Raw genomic sequence first — 17,120 nt, forward strand, 5'->3', positions numbered from 1 at the left:
ACCTGCTCCAACATAAACAAACCACAAAAACATCATGCTTAGTCAAAAAAGACCCTATTAATCCATCACATGAATGAAGTTCAAGAACAGACAAAACTGATCTATGACCTCAGAAATCAGAGCAGTGGTTGCCTGTCAGGGGGTAGAGACCAACTGGGAGGAGGCTCAGTAGAATTTCTGGAACTGTGGAAATGTTCTACATCTTGTTTGGGTTGTTAGTCACATGGACAAATCGTGGTCACATCTGTCTAAACTCATTGCCTTATGATATTTGTGCATTTTGCTGTGTGTAAATTTTACCTCAATAAAAAGGAAGAAAGAAAAGTAGTCAGATGGAAAATACAGAGGATCAGTTTAATATTGCCCATGCCCCAAAACATAATGTGTCATCTATAATCTAATTGCAAACTAATAATATACTAAAATACTCATCGAATACCTCCTATATACTAGGAACATTTCTAGATGGGCACATTTCTTAAATTTTAGTTATTTTTAATTGGAGGATAATTGCTTTGCAATGTTGTGTTGGTTTCTGCCTTGTTTTTGTTTTTGTTCAGTAGCTCAGTCGTGTCCAACTCTTTGTGACCCCATGGACTGCAGCATGCAAGTCTTCCCTGTCTTTCACCATTTCCCAGGGCTTGCTCAATCTTATATCCATTGAGTCAGTGATGCTATCAAACCATCTCATCTTCTGTCGTCCCCTTCTCCTCCTGCCTTCACTCTTTCCCAGCATCAGGGTCTTTTCCAACGAGTCAGCTGTTCGCATCAGGTGGCCAAAGTATTAGAGCTTCGGCTTCAGCATCAGTCCTTCCAATGAATATTCAGGACTGATTTCCTTTAGTATTGACTGATTTGATCATCTTGCAGTCCAGGGGACACTCAAGAGTCTTCTCCAAGACCCCATTTCAAAAGCATCAATTCTTTGGCACTCAGCCTTATTTATGGTCCAACTCTCACATCCACACATGACTACTGGATAAACCATAGTTTTGATTAGACAGACCTTTGTTGGCAAAGTAATGTCTCTGCTTTTTAATATGCTGTCTAGGTTGGTCATAGCTTTCCTTCCAAGGAGCAAACGTCTTTTAATTTCATGGCTGCAGTCACCATCTGCAGTGATTTTGGAGCCCCCCAAAATAAAGTCTGTCACTGTTTCCACTGTTTCCCCATCTATATGCCATTAAGTGCATGGGACCAGATGCCATGATCTTGGTTTTTCGAATGTTGAGTTTTAAGCCAGCTTTTTCAGTCTTCTCTTTCGCTTCCATCAAGAGGCTCTTTAGTTCCTCTTTGCTTTCTGCCATAATGGTAGTTTCTGCCTTACATCAACTTAAATCAGCCATAGGTATACTTATGTCTCCTCCCTCTTGAACCCCCCACCCCATCCCACCCCTCTATGTTGTCACAGAACACCAGGTTGAGCTCCCTGAGTCATACAGCAAATTCCCACTGGCTATCCATTTTATTAATGCATATAGTAATACATATGTCTCAATGCTACTCTCTCCATTCATTCCACCCAATCCTTCCCTTGCTGTGTCCACAAGTCTGTTCTCTATGTCTGTGTCTCTACTGCTGCCATACAAACAGGTTCATCAGGACCATCTTTCTGGGCTTTCCAGGTGATGCTAGAGGTAAAGAACCCACCTACCAATGCAGGAAACATAAGAGACACGGATTTGACCCCTGGGAAGATACCCTGGATGAGGAAATAGCAACCCACTCCAGTATTCTTGCCTGGAGAATCCCATGGACAGAGGAGTGTGGAGGGCTACAGTCTGAGGGTCACAAAGAGTTGGAAGTGACTTAGCATGCAGAGTACCATTTTTCTAGATTCCATATACATGCGTTAATATATGATATCTGTTTTTCTCTTTCTGACTTACTTCACTCTGTATAACAGGCTCTAGGTTCATCCACAGGTGGGCACATTTAATGAATTTTTTTTCATTTTATCTTCATGGTAACCATATGAAAGCATATTTTTTATCATTACCTCCACATTACAGATGAGAAAATTGAGGCTCAGAGATTAAGTAATTTATTCTGGATTACAGAGCTAACAGGTAAAGACATTTGTACCTCACTAACTACAGAAACTAAGCTCTTATATATAAGCTCTTCAGATCATTTGAAAAGCACGCTTTTGGAGCTTTAAAATGGGTTCAATACCAACACTTCAATCAATGAGAAATCTTGATTAGAAAAAGATATACTGTATCCAACAGGTGAAAGGTTTAAGAAAAAAAGAATGCATAAGTTTAGTGAATTCAGTAAAACATCAATCACGATGATAAAGATTGCTGAGACTTGTTGAGCACTACTGACTCGATGGACGTGAGTCTGGGTAAACTCCGGGAGTTGGTGATGGACGGGGAGGCCTGGTGTGCTGCGATTCATGGGGTCGCAAAGAGTCGGACACGACTGAGCAACTGAACTGAAATGAACTGAACTATATGTCAGACATCACCTAAGCACTTAAATTTTAACTCATTGAATCCTCAAAATGACTCTATGAAGTAGGCACTATTATCCTTGCTTTTACAGATGAGGAAACTGAAAAGGGAGATTTTCAGTCATTCAGTCAAGTAAGTAGCAAAGATCTGCAAGATAGTGAGGAAGAACAGGCAAAATAAAGCGAAGGAATCAGCAGGATGTTTACATTCCTGAAAACTCAAAAGTGAGATGTTATCACCCAAGAACACAGGTGAAAACTAGCCATGTTAAGAATGTCATAATGAGAAAATCTACAGACAGAGTGAGTAGAGAGTAAGCAGGGATGGAGCAATACATGTTCCAGCTATATTCGCCTTCAGGGAAGACTTTACACAGGGATTTGTGCATCAGCTAAAGGATGCTCCCACAAGAGGCAGGGCTCAGTTACACATTATGATTAAATTATCTCTGCTTGCAAGAATTTCTGAGGTATCATCAAGCCACTGTAGCTCAAACAGACATGGTCTTAGGTTTTAATGTAAAACAGCTAGGTGTCTGTGAATTCATATAACTTCACTCGTTCTACCAGCAGCTACTGCTACATGAAATGAAACCCCAGTCAAGGGAACAGTAAAATATGTTCTCCCCATGTGGTGGCTGGCAGTGTGGGTTTGTGGCTGCCAGGACTTTCCCTGGCCTTGCAGCCACCAAGGCAACTTGAGACCACTCAGAGGGGTGAGGCTGGTAGTCAGGGAAACAAATATGAAAATAAGAACATCTTTTATTGTAAGACTATAAAGTCATCCCAACTTCAAAATTTTGAGTCAAAAGATAGTGGAATGCAAAACAAGTCAGCTTCCCCATGCAGCTCAGCTCTGCCTCCTGCCTTGACATGTGTCAGGAAGCACAACAGCAGAAGGAGCCAAGCTCAAGTTACTCCTAATAGCTGAGCAAGAAGGCAGATGAACTTCAAATTTTTTCCTTACCACTTATTCTAGGCTGCCGGTTGAGGAAAATGTATCAGCTCTGTAGGCAGAGAACATAATGCAGCCTTGCTTGACTTTCCTACTCCAAGAACACTGGGTGAACATAAGGACTTGTTTCTGATATACTAGTAGAGAAATGAAGGATGGCAAAGTCAAATCTAGAGGTAAATAGTTAAGATTTTAATAGGTTAACTGTAAGCATATGGTCTAGGAAAAAGTGAAAAAACATCTAATGGCAAGTATTCTTCTCTTTTTTGGGAAATTTGAAAAACTGTATGTAACCAATTTGGGAAGGAAACTAAAGAAAAAATGGTTTCTAACACACTAGTTTTTATTTCTCTGTGCTTCTAGAATATATAGAATTTCATGCTTTGAAAAAGCACTCCATAATGACAATGACGAGGACAATATAGTACATTTTGATTTGATTATTGTGAGGATGAAACAATACCATCTCAATTATCTTTTAATCACTGGAAGTACCTGATGTAAGCAGGTATCTTTAATATAAAACATATGAGTGTTTTCTCTGTATAATGCCAGTACCTACATATAATGTGACACTGGAGGTGGCATGGCAATTAGGGTATAATTGCTGTAATTACTGATGGAATTACTCATATTGCTCTATGCTACTTTTTCTAATTATCTTGGTTTAATGAAAATGTGTATTTTTGCAATGAACAGGATGTGGCCATCATTTGGCTGCCTGCCTGGGATGATGGACAGTGGCTGTCCCTTGAATGAACATAGAGCAGAGAGGTCACCACTTGTTTGCAGGAAGAAGAGGTTTCTGGAACACAACAGGCAATTTAAATGCATGTCATGAACATCCTGCAAAAACTCACAGATGGGTTTCATTGGAAGAAATATAACAGTAGGGGGGGACATTATCCTAGAAGGAGCCCAATAGCTTTACAGTCTTCAGACTTTAATGAGAATGACTTGTAAAAATAGTACAAAGGTTTCATACTGTTTGTCCATTCTTATTCTAGTCTCTGACTCAAAATGGATTCAAAACAGCTCCATTTATCTTGGTTTTGTTACACTATTCATCACAAGAACGATGCCTAAAAGATTGGTGCTTTAAACATTCTGAAAATGACAAGACTTGAAAAAAGCTTACTGTCATTCTTTTTACTTCATGTATTTTAAATACCTTGGAAACTTAATTGGTAGGCTATGCTGCCTATTTATTCATTTATTAGCCACCTAAAACAGAGGTTAAGTAGCTACCCATTGAACACAGAATATATGGCCATTCAAAACATATATCTAATATATCCAGTTTTTTCTTAGGAGTAAAAGGTATCTAGTAAATCCAGGTAATTATTGGTATCACAGTTTTTTAGTATCACTAATCAGAAGAGCTGTAGTATATACTTTATTAAATCTATGCAAACTTTATGATAGGAAAATACAAATAAAATTGGGGAAATTGTCTTGATTCAATCACTTGACAGTTCTGAAGATCTGCTGTCTGGGCCTGTATTAGTTTCCTATGGCTTACAAATTACTACAATATTAGTGTCTTGAAACAATACAAAATTATTATTATTTTACTGCCATGGACATCAGAAGTCTAGGGTTAATAGAACTACATGCCTACTGGAGTTCTAGTGAAGAATTTGCTTCCTTGCTTTTCCCAGCTTGACTCATGGCCACGTCACTCCAGCCTCTGCATCTCTTCCAACCAGCTGGCCTCATGCTTACAAGGACCCTCATGATTACATTGTGCACATCCAGATAATCTGGGATAATCTCTTTGTCTCAAAGTCATTGACTTCATCACATCTGCAAATTCTCTTCCCCATATAAGGTAACATAGTTACAAGGTTCTAGGGATTAGTATGGGGACATATAAGGGGGCCCCTTATTCTGCCTACCATAAGGCCTCTTTTTCTATCTTAAAATGGAAGCAGAGGGTTTCTCTGCCTCCACTTTTTTAAAACGTCAATAGTTTCTGAAGAGAAGTCAATCACTATGAACTCTATTTTTATAGAGCCAAAAATGTCAGAAATTGCATGTTCAAGATTTCTATTACAGAGCTAGTTTTTACTTCTTTCAGTTTTCACGACTGACTAATCAATGGTTCCAACATGAATGTCAGCACCAAGAAAACATGCACCCAGATGTGTGTTCCTAAATGAAGTGAAGTGAAAGTCACTCAGTCGTGTCTGACTCTGCGACCCCATGAACTACATAGTCCATGGAATTCTCCAGGCCAGAATACTGGAGTGGGTAGCCATTCCCTTCTCCAGGGGTTCCTAAATGAAATAAACTAAAATCCATTTGTTACCTTCTACGTGCCTCCATACACTGACATAACTGTTAGATTCTTTTCCCTGAGCATCCAAGCTTTTGACTTTCCTACTGCAGATCTTCTGAAGTCCCTTATCCCTGTCTATGAGATCTTTTTCATTCTTTGTAGATGCCTCTCCAGGAAAGGTTGGAGTCCATGGCAATTCCAAACTTCCCCCTTCCTCATTGAATGCAGATTGAATAATAAACTGAGCAAAGTTAAACCAGAAATAAACATTCTTATGTGTTTCTGTATCCCAGTGTACATTTTGTTTCCCTAAAAGGTATTCATATAAGTGTCAAAAATGAAATAAGGATATAAGTTACACAACAGAAAAAAATTCCTGAGTAGGAAGATAAACAATAATCCTGGATAAATATTCCTAGAGAGGTCCACACCAATCCAATACCAGTCCCACAATGACTGGTCACATCTACTCAATGAATATGTAGAAATTAAATATGTCAGCATAGACGACAGAGTAACTAACAGATAATGAGTAATCAACGGGGTCATCACCTAAGTGCATATCAGCTGGGATGAATTTATATAAACACAACATAATACAATGCTGTGTGCTGTAGGTCAAACTGACAGGATCAGTGACTAATGATCTTGATTTTTACATATTTTAAATGCCTTGGAAACTTAAATTGCAGGCAATTCTATTTATTTATTTTATCAGTCTGCTGGTAAAAGTAAATAAAAATTTAAGGAACATTCATTATAATCCAAACACTGTTTCAATAAGTATGAATGTTGTGCACATCCCTAAGATTTAGTTCTATAAATCTGTAAATTCAGAAAGCATTTATTTATTTATCCAAGCACTGGATTAGGTATATAAAAATAGTAACCCCTGCCTCCATAGAGGGCTAACATTCTGGTGAGGAACATAGACAATGCACATGATAAAAAAAAAAAAAAAAAAGAGAGAGATATATTAGGTAGTGTTATGTTCTAAGGGGAAAAATAAAGCACACAAGGGGATGTGAACTCTTGAGAGTGTAAGGAGGTTATATTTTGGACAGGGTAGTCAAGGAAGGAGTCACTGAAATGGTGACCTTTAGGGAAGATGGAAAATATGTGACATTAATTAGCCATGTAGGTATCTGGAAAAGGGGCATTTCACAAAAAGGGGATAGAAATTTCAAAGATCCTGGACTGCTGATAGAAGCAAGAAGGTCAGTGGTGGGAGCTGAGAGAGAAAGTAATCAAAGTGACAGTAATCAAATCAGAGGTAAAATGAGGAGCAGATGCCATGGAGTGTGTAGGTCATGATTATGACTTAATCTGAGTAAAATACAAGGCACTCAAGTATTCTGAACTTCAATGGGATGACATAATCTGACCCATGCTCAACAGGGTCAGTCTGGCCTAAACTAAACTAAAGGAGGGTAAGCTCAGAATTAGGGAACCAGCCTGAGAGCTAATGCAATAATCCAGAAATGATGGTGGCTTGTGCCAGGCTGGTGCCAGTAGAGGTGGTGAAAAATGGTCAAATTCTGACAGAGAAGAGTTAAAAGGATTTGCTGGAAAACTAGATTTGGAGTGTGAGAGAGAGATGAATCAAGGATTACTCTGAGGTTTGGGGCTGAATAACTGGGAAAATGGAATTGTCATAACTGAGATGGAAAAGACTGTAGGAAAAACTGATTTGTGAAGTCAAATTGGTATTGGGCACCAATTTCAGCCTTTGTGGAATGGGGCATGTTCCTTCCCTACATACCACCAACCAATTGTGGGGACACAAGCTGGTGTCCTATAATTTAACTCAACTCTGATATTATATACTTGAAGATAACATTAGATTCCACAGGTTAAGGGTAGGCTCAATTCTACAAGAATCCCCCACCCCAACTTCAGATGCCAGTCACAAGCCCAAGTAGTTATCTGTGCTTCTAACAAGTTGGCCATAAATCAGAGGTTTCCATGACCCCATCCTTCCTTGGGTTAGATTAGTTTGCTAGAGTGGCTCACCAAACTCAGGGAAGATTTTACTCGATAGATCACCAGTCTATTATGCAAGGATATAATTAAGGAATGGCCAGAAGCGAGATACATGGGGCAAGGTGGGAAAGAGTGAGGCACTTCCATGCCATCTCTAGGCACACCACTCTTTCCAAATCGCCCTGTGTTCACCAAGCTGGAATCTCTTTGAACTCTTTCTTTTGGGGCTTTAATGGAAGCTCCATTTCATAGGTCTAATTGATTAAATCATTGGCCATTGGCAACTGAACTCAATATTTAGCCCTTATCCACTCCCTGGAAGTAAGGGGTGAGACAGAGTTTCAACTTCTAATCACAAGGTTGGTTCTGGCAACCAGCCCTTACCCTTTGGTGCATTCCAGTCACCTCATTCGCGTAACAAAAGGCCATTCTCTCTCATCATTTAGGAAGGCCTAAGGGTTTTAAGGGAGAAGGCAATGGCACCCCAGTCCAGTACTCTTGCCTGGAAAATCCCATGGATGGAGGAGCCTGGTAAGCTGCAGTCCATGGGGTCGTGAAGAGTCGGACACAACTGAATGACTTCACTTTCACTTTTCACTTTCATGCATTGGAGAAGGAAATGGCAACCCACTCCAGTGTTCTTGCCTGGAGAATCCCAATGACGGGGGAGCCTGGTGGGCTGCGGTCTATGGGGTCACACAGAGTCTGACACGACTGAAGCGACTTAGCAGCAGTAGCAGCAGCAAGGGTTTTAAGAGCTCTGGACCAGAAATGGGGACAAAGATCAAAGACCAAATATACATTTCTTAAAATAAATCACTATAATGGAAATTCAAGAGCCCAGTCTGGGATATGTTTAGCTTGAAATGCCTATTTTGCAGCCAATTAAAGACATCGAGAAGCCACTTAAATATATGGCTTGGAGACATATTCAGCTGTAGGCTGCCATCCACCTGGCTGGCAGGGAATCCAACCTCACTCATTATCAGGGTAATTTTCCTCTCCATTGGATATTAGGATCACAGGCTTACATTACGCCGGAAACCAGGAAGGACACGTCCTTACTCTATGCGGATCCCAGCGTTGTAGTTGTTTCTTTTCCTCCATGCTGCCGTCAAGAACTGGTGCTTGAGTCATTGCCCAAAGGCTCATCCACATGCATGACCTTCTCAAAGATTCTGAAGCAAAAGTATCTCTAGAGAGAGGAGGGAAATGTGGGCCTTTCAAAAGGTCTTTCCTTGAGATTTTTCCATAGAGTAAGAATGGGGAAAAGAGATACTATTACCAGTTAATGTTTTTAAAAATCTAAACAAAACTCTCATTTACACTAAGACTATGCACACCCTTAAGTATGTCTTTCTCTCTTACCATTCAGTATTTAAGTTTATACGTCTATTCAAGTCTGTTAGTTTACTTGACTACAACGTGGTGAAGAAATATGAAGCTCAGGAAAGTTCAGGGGTTGACCAGCACTCACACAACAAAAGAAATAGTATCTTTGGATTAAATGACTGCACATAAAACCTAGCACCCAAATTTGAAGTCAGGCATCCAGGTCTTTCTTTTTAGTGCTCATTTACCTTATCACAATTTGTTGCCTTCAAGTGAATAGATGGAAATGATTTGTATCTAGCCTATTAATCATTTAAATGTAAATGAGTGCTTCAGAACTTATATACTTACAGTATATGTCATGGTCCATGTGCGGGTTGGAAAAGAATTTCCAGACATGAGGCAGAATGCGAGGGAAATAAAGTTTATTAGAGTGGGAGACGCTGTTAGAACAGCAAGCCAGCTCAAGGGAGAACCGACATTGAGAGGGGTCCTTAGTCCACTTTTATACCCAAGGTACAAGGAGTGGGATAGGGGTCTTGTGGGTCATTTTCTGATTGGATGAGGCATGTATACTGGGTGGGGGAAGAGCAGGGCAAATACCTTCTTCCTACAGGGTAGGAGGGGAGACAGGTTATACTGTTCCATTAATAGTTAGAACATGAAGGAGGGAAGGATGATAAGGGTCTGGGTTTCTGTTCCTGCATTCCAAGAATCTCCTTGGTCTTATCTGCTCTTTCATCCTTGGATCACTACAGTATATAAGTATAGAATAATGCTTCTGGTTTATTTCCAGTTTAAAAACAGGTCCTCATTGTACCAAGGGTTTCGTAGCTCACATGGTAAAGAATCGTCTGCCAACGAAGGAGCCACAGGAGACATGGGTTCCATCTCTGGGTCAGGAAGATCCCTTGGAGAAGAAAATGGCAACCTACTCCAGTATTCCTGCCTGGAGAATCCCATGGACAGAGGACCCTGGCGGGCTACAGTCCATGAGTCAGACATGACTTAGTAACTATACCACTACCACCCATTGTACCAAAATGTATCATACTCATTAAATAATCTGACCAAACCCAACATTTTAATCAATCCATCTCATTTATCTGCTATATGAGAAAGTAAATATCCTTTTTTTTTAAAACTGTATGTTCAAGATCTGATGTTAGAAATCTTTACTTGTAATTAAGGTGGCTCTTTTATTTTTCTCATAAGTAAAACTTACTTCAAAGATACTTTCAAAAGATAGCTATTCATTTCAGCTGAAAAGCATTAGACCTTTAAATTCAAAAAAAAATTCACTGAGCTTCTTCCAAAGCAAAATTTCTTAAAGTATTCAACCAACTTATGAAATATTTTGGTTTTATATAAGCTTTCACCGATTCTAGGCAACAACATTTTGACAAACAAGTTTAGCATTGAAACTAACAGTTGCAATTCAGTAGAAAGAAGTACTCTCTTTTTCATTTTAATAACATTTCTGCACAAATTCCAAAACGATAGGGTCCCTGTTATTCTGGGTACAATGCTCATTACTCATGTCTGCTGGGGCATTATTGGATGTATACTTTGGAATAAAGGGGGCTTTTACAATGTCTAATATGATGTCCTTTGCAATCTGTTATTAGCCTGTGCATCGCCTTGCCAGTTAATCATCCCATTACAGAATTTGAAAATCTGACAACCCAGAGGGATTGAAATGCAGTGTGCTACAAGATTAGAAATAGCTATATGGAAATGAAGTAAGGAAAACAAATGTTGTAGATTGGTACATAAAATAAAGACTTCGAAAAATGTTTGTTCTGGGGATCTCTCAATACTTTAACCATAAAATAAACAAGGGCAACAAACAAGCAGGGAGACCAGAGAATCATTGACTTGAGCACAGGCGAGGAATAAAATAAAACTAGCAGTTTGTACGGTATTTCTTGGAAGCTCTCCAACACAATTAAAAATCAGATTAATATATACACCAGCTCTCTATTTACCTGCCCTGTCACTTGAGAGCAGAAGAGGCCGATGCATTTCGTCAGTCATCCCCAGAACTGCACAGCGCCATTAATCTTGCCGCTTGTTTATGTGGTATGGTTGGTCCCTTTGCTTCTGTGTACTTTGCTGCCATCTCCAGGAAACTGTGATGACAAAAACAGTCCAAACTAGAAGGCTGTTCCAGCCCTAGAAAAAAGTCTTGGGGTTTTTGAACGTGATTGCATTTGAAAGCATCTTTAATAGAAAGTCCTTTGGAAATTCAAAATATTTGCAGCTATCAATGGTATTAGATCACAGATACAACATATACTGGTTATTCGTAACTAAAAAATCACACTTTAAAACAAGTTTCGTTAGCAAAATGCCAAATTCACAAGAAATCCCATTAAAATAACATGTTTAATTCCCATACTGTTAAAGATAATAGAAAAATACTTTGTCATGAATATCTTTATTGCTATAACAGGCCAAAGAATTAATGGTAAATTGGTCTACATTGATTATATTGAATTACTGTAAATTCAAATCCTTTTCTGGTAAACAAGTTCTCTAAAGGAGATAGCACACACTGAAATTCCATTTGCTAGTGACCATAAAAGAGCGTAATAAAAAAGCTAGAGGCAGGAATTTGTGGATTTCTAGAAAAAAAAATCTAAATCAGGGAGATTGGGGATCAGTGCTAAGGATTTTAAATTTGGTAAACTTCTACCTGTATGATGGTTACTGCCAGACAAGCCCCCTTCACTGGCATATAAAGAAAAAGGAAACAATTCTTATAGCATTCAGGGAAAACTGAAGGTACTTCTCAGCCAGGAATAGACAGCAAGTGCATTGAGGTTCAATGTCATGAATGACGAGGCACAGACTCTGATCACAGTCGTCAGTGCAGGGAAGGCCAGCATGTGACTGCCCAACTTGGGAAAGAGAGAGTGCCTCCTCTGACTTTAATTATTTATGTTTGGTCAAAAATGTACAAAATAATAACTGAACAACTCTTTATTTCATAGATGACATTTGATATCTGAACAATACATGTCCACACTTAAGATAAACTAATGGATATCTGACCACGCTTTTAATCTTTTAATAAAAGATCATGCACTAATCCTTAGATATTCTGGTAAAAGGTGTATCTTCAATGCCCCGTAGAAAAGAATAGACTTCTAGTATATAGTCAAGGAATTCTTAACATGGGAAGTCTAGATAGTCCATGCTTCAGATCAGAATTTACATTATCTTTTCCCCCTCTTGAATGGCAATATCTTTTACAAAAGAGACAGTGTCTTATTTATCTATAACCTTAGTTCCTAGCAAAATGTATGTCACTATAGACAATCTTTAAATGCTTGTTGAACTGAAATAAATATAATAAACATGTCACCAAAGGTTATTTGTTGATGACGACTTATAAAACTTCTAAAATAACATTTCCAATCCTTGGGACAACTGTCATTGTTTTGAAGCAAACTGCTACACCTTTGGAGGAAGGAAAGATAGTTCCCAAGCAGACTTCTCTATGGAAACGAAGCCACAGTCACTGTGCAAATAAATGCGAGAGTAGTACTGCTGCTGCTGCTGCTAAGTCGCTTCCGTCGTGTCCGACTCTGTGCGGCCCCATAGACCGCGGCCCACCAGGCTTCTCCGTCCATGGGATTCTCCAGGCAAGAACACTGGAGTGGGTTGCCATTTCCTTCTCCAATGCATGAAAGTGAAACGCGAAAGGGAAGTAGCTCAGTCGTGTCCAACTCTTCGCAACCCCATGGACTGCAGCCCACCAGGCTCCTCTGTCCCTGGGACTTTCCAGGCAAGAGTACTGGAGTGGGGTGCCATTGCCTTCTCCGGAGAGTAGTACAATACTAATAGTTTTTTAATACTGAAAAAAATGTCTAACAATGGACTCAGTTTTCTTGAAAATATTAAGGATAAAAAATTAACAATCATAAGGAAAATATCAACAGAATGAGTCAGCCAATTAAAGATTCCTTGATAGAAAAGAGGCCTTGACTCGAAAAACAAACCAGGGAAAACTAGGTAGAAGATGTCATTTCAGCACATACAGTATATAATAGGTAACAGACAAATGGGAGGCAGTGATCCCACTGTGCACAGAATACTCAAAAGGGAGACCAATTAAATTTACCAGAAGACTTTGAACTTTTTGAAGAAGAAAAGACTGATGGCTCATAAATTTGAAAACTACAAGCTTGGTAAATACAAGCTTGGTATTTGAAAAATACAAGCTTGGTTTGCCATAGACATCATCAAATTTACTTTATAAATAAAATGGTCTACACCACCCAGACCAGGAAAATGAGCAATTCTTAATTAAGGTCTATACATTTTTTCTGTCCATTGTCTTTAGATTAGACCAAAGGAATGGAAAAGGCAGTTCCCTTCACTGTAAATTAGTCTAAAATGTAATCAGGCCCTTGGCTGTCATCTGCCCAGAAAACAGCTCTTCCACCAGAGCTGCCAAGTTCACTGCCTTCTGTAAATGGACCCATGTTGAATAAATGAAGGGACCAGTCCTTGTCCTAGTCTGATAAGTAGCCTCCATCCCATTAAGCACAAGACACAAGAAGAGGCAAATACCCATAATTCTAATATACCAGCTGTCCTAATTATTATAGAAAGAAAATTGATATCTTAATGCTGATTTTAGTAGGCATGAGAAAAGAAAATTTTAGTGGATCAGCTGCATAACAGAACCTGTTTACCAACAGCTTTATCCATCTAAACTATAAGAAATATGTCTATGAAAGATACATTGGCACACCCCAATGTGCCCAATGAATGCATGTGCTAATGTTCAGGGTTTGTAACATATTTCCACAAGATACAAAAATTCCCCCTAAACCCTAAATTTGCCCCAAAACTAATGCCAAAAAAGCAATATTCAACCCAGAAAATAATTTTCATTCATTATACTATCCTTTCAGGGTATTTCCCCTTCTATAGGCTATAATGTTAGTCGTTTTTTATACAATAATTTCATGGACTTGTTAGGAGGATGAAATAAGATAATATATACACAAAGTGCTTATAAACATAAAAGAGGTATAAAAAATTAGTTTTTATTTTTACTGAGTAGAAAGGGACTTCTCCCCAAACTTCTCAGGCTCTCAAAATTGTGCCTCAAATATAAATATATACCAAAATAAATTGATACACATATTTAAATTGATGGCATTATGAGATAAAAATTTCAAAAGAGAATGAAAGTATTTTTTCTCAAGATTGGCCCGTTGGAGCATCGGGAACCTAATGCTAAATCATTCTACTACTAGCACAGACTTAAGGGAACCAGCCCAGACCTAGGAAGGCTCAGTCTAGGGGAGAAAGCACAATGCTTTATCAGAACAGGGGGTTACCTGGGTAAGAGTTGGACTCTAGCAGGTGGCACCAAGGTTAACATCCCTGTCCAGATCAGCAATGAAGCTGACGGATCATAACCAAGTCATTCCATAGCCACTCTATGACCTCATTGCCCCTTTTTACCCACAGCAACTGGAACAGACTGCATCTTTTCTGCTAACCTGGTTAGGAGGCATCAGCTGCAGTCTTAAAATGGAAATTAGTACAGACAAAGCAGAAAAGGAGGCAGGAGCTAACAGTCTCCACTAAATAATCTTTGAAGGTCTAAATATCCATAGCCCTTTGGAATGTATTTTGTCTTTAAACCATCTTGAAGTTCATTTCCCGCCTGTTCCCTTTAGCTTATTTGACCCTCACCAGAATTCTTCTCATCCTGTCTTGACTCACAAAATAACTAGTTGGATGCCTTCTTTACATGCCTATGGCACTCAATGCTCACTTTTCAGTGACTTCTGTCCTACTGAATTAAAATTACCTATGTATCTGTGTATTTCCCAACTGTTCATTTTTGACTAGTACTTTCTTCTATATAGTTCACTCAGACCGCCAATCAGAATTCTGCCTACTTGAGTGATACCTCTGAAGGTCATTAAAATTATAATGAACACCACCTGGAACCCTGGAACCTCTCATATTTGCTCATACCTTAATGGGCACTTCATTGAGTTGCCCACATCCTGAAGCTGTGTCTGTGCATGAAGTCTGCTTAGAAACCAAGAAATCCCGGTGGGGATAGCATACCAAATAGAAGTCAGATGCAATCATGAACATGTAATAAGTTAATGGAAAGTCTGGAGAACAGCTGACAGTGCCAAAAATAAATGTGAGTTCAGGAACACTATCTCCTACCTTATGGCTAGTGCAAGAGAAATTGAATAAGCAAAAAAAAAAAAAACCTGCCAGTTTTCTAGAAATCAATTTATTTAACTTTTTATCCTGAGTGGATCAATATTAGTAAACATTTATTTAATTGTATTGGGTGTTGGATGAGGAAACACAAAAAATGCTAAAAAGGTTTATAGAGGTCTACCATGTTCATGGAAAGCCTATTCAAGTTACAAGAATGTGGGATGGAGGAGGGAAGGGAGGCTCAACAGGGAGGGGTTATATGTATAATTGTGGCTGATTTGCATTATTGTAGGGCAGAAACCAACACAACATGGTAAAGCGATTTTCTTCCAACTGAAAAATAAACCAAAAAAAAAAAAGGAATGTGACTTTGTGAGTTATTTCATCTTACACCCTATTTCAGCAAATGAGGAATCTCTTGGCAATCATGTGAATGCACTTGGGTTCTATCCTCAGTAGCAGTCAAGCACCTGGAGATGAGCAGCAATGTGCTGCAACCTCTGCTTATGGCACGTGGCAATGATGTGCTTGGCCCACGATGTCTCTCAATCTTTCCTGCAAGTGCTCACAACCTCTTAGTTACAGTGGCGATGATCTTCTGTGTTGTTTGCATCGCTTTATTCCTTTATCTTTATTGTTGTGTTTTTGCCTTAACAGTTCAATTACATAAAATCAAGAATGCTCTGTCAGTGAAATGATGAAGCATCAAAGTTTTCTGTGGAAATCACATTTTAGATTTAGGAGAACTCATCCTCAAAGGATATTTCAGGAACAAATTATCCTCTCAAAGCTGAAGAAAGGAAGAGAGGGACAAACTGTAGCATAATAATAATTTCCCCCAATAATTACATAAATTCAATTCAATTACCAAGGAGTTTCTTGAAGAACTGGAAAAATATTTTAAAAGTTCAGAAAGAAGAATCAATATGTGATTGTTGCCATGATACTTGGGGGTGAAAGGGAGAAAAGAATAGTGAAATTGTACCTACAAAACATTTAAATAATTAAACTACACTGACAAAATCAGTATGGACTTCCCAAGAGGCTCAGGGGTAAAGAATCTGCCTGCAATGCAGGAGATGTAGGAGACACAGGTTTGCTCTCTGGGTGAAGATCCCCTGGAGAAGGAAATGGTAACCCACTCCAGTATTCTGGCCTCAGAAATTCCATGGACAGAGGATCCTAGCGGGCTACAGTACATGGAGTTGCAAAAAGTCAGACATGACAGAGCACTCACAATGAAATCAGTATAATATTGGCATAGAAAGAGCCAAATAGATAAATTAAACAGAAGAGAAAATCCAAAACAGATTCAAGTATACATAATAATGATATATGATAAAAGAAGCACTTCAATCTGTTGGAAAAGAGGGTATTTGTATAATTGTGTACATAAATGGAAAAAATTAAAGACAGACTTTCACTTCATATAAAAACAAATTTCAGATGGGTTTATAACCTAAGCCTGAAAAAAAAACTGTGAAAAATATTTTAAAATAGGAGATTATTTATAAAACTTCAAGGTATGGAAATTCTTAAGCAATAAAGGGAACCCAGAAGTCACAAAGAAGATAATTAATTTTTTTAAGTAGTAAAACAAAAAGAATTCAGCTTGCTATAAAACACCATAAAGAAGGTCAAGGAAAAAACTATATTCTAAAAAAAAAAAAAAAAACTCCAAAAAATTCTTGGCTGACAAATACTTCTATTCCTATAATGTAAAATGCTTCTACTGAGTAATAAGCAAAACAAATCTTGCATAGAAAAACAGGAAAAACAAAATCAAAGGGCAATGTAAGAAGAAGAAATTCAATTTACAGAGACACAAATGCTCAACCTGACAATAACAAGAAAAATACAAAAGTAAAATAACCAGATTTTTTATCACCAATTATTGT

General features: G+C 38.5%; 1 long non-coding RNA gene across 1 annotated transcript in view; it reads right to left on the reverse strand.

Annotated features, from left to right (window-relative positions):
• LOC132342590 (uncharacterized) overlaps window positions 1–15,047 on the reverse strand; it is a 141,531-nt gene extending 126,484 nt beyond the window's left edge. Inside the window, exons 1-3 of the long non-coding RNA XR_009491015.1 lie at window positions 14,370–15,047; window positions 10,998–11,141; window positions 8,743–8,872 (exon numbers count right to left, since the gene is read on the reverse strand). This is a non-coding gene — a long non-coding RNA (uncharacterized lncRNA). The remainder of the gene's footprint in view (window positions 1–8,742; window positions 8,873–10,997; window positions 11,142–14,369) is intronic.
• Between the last annotated feature and the right edge of the window lie 2,073 nt (window positions 15,048–17,120).

The sequence above is a fragment of the Bos taurus genome, chromosome 17, assembly GCF_002263795.3.
Source record: "Bos taurus isolate L1 Dominette 01449 registration number 42190680 breed Hereford chromosome 17, ARS-UCD2.0, whole genome shotgun sequence".
In the NCBI taxonomy this organism is placed as follows: domain Eukaryota; kingdom Metazoa; phylum Chordata; class Mammalia; order Artiodactyla; family Bovidae; genus Bos; species Bos taurus.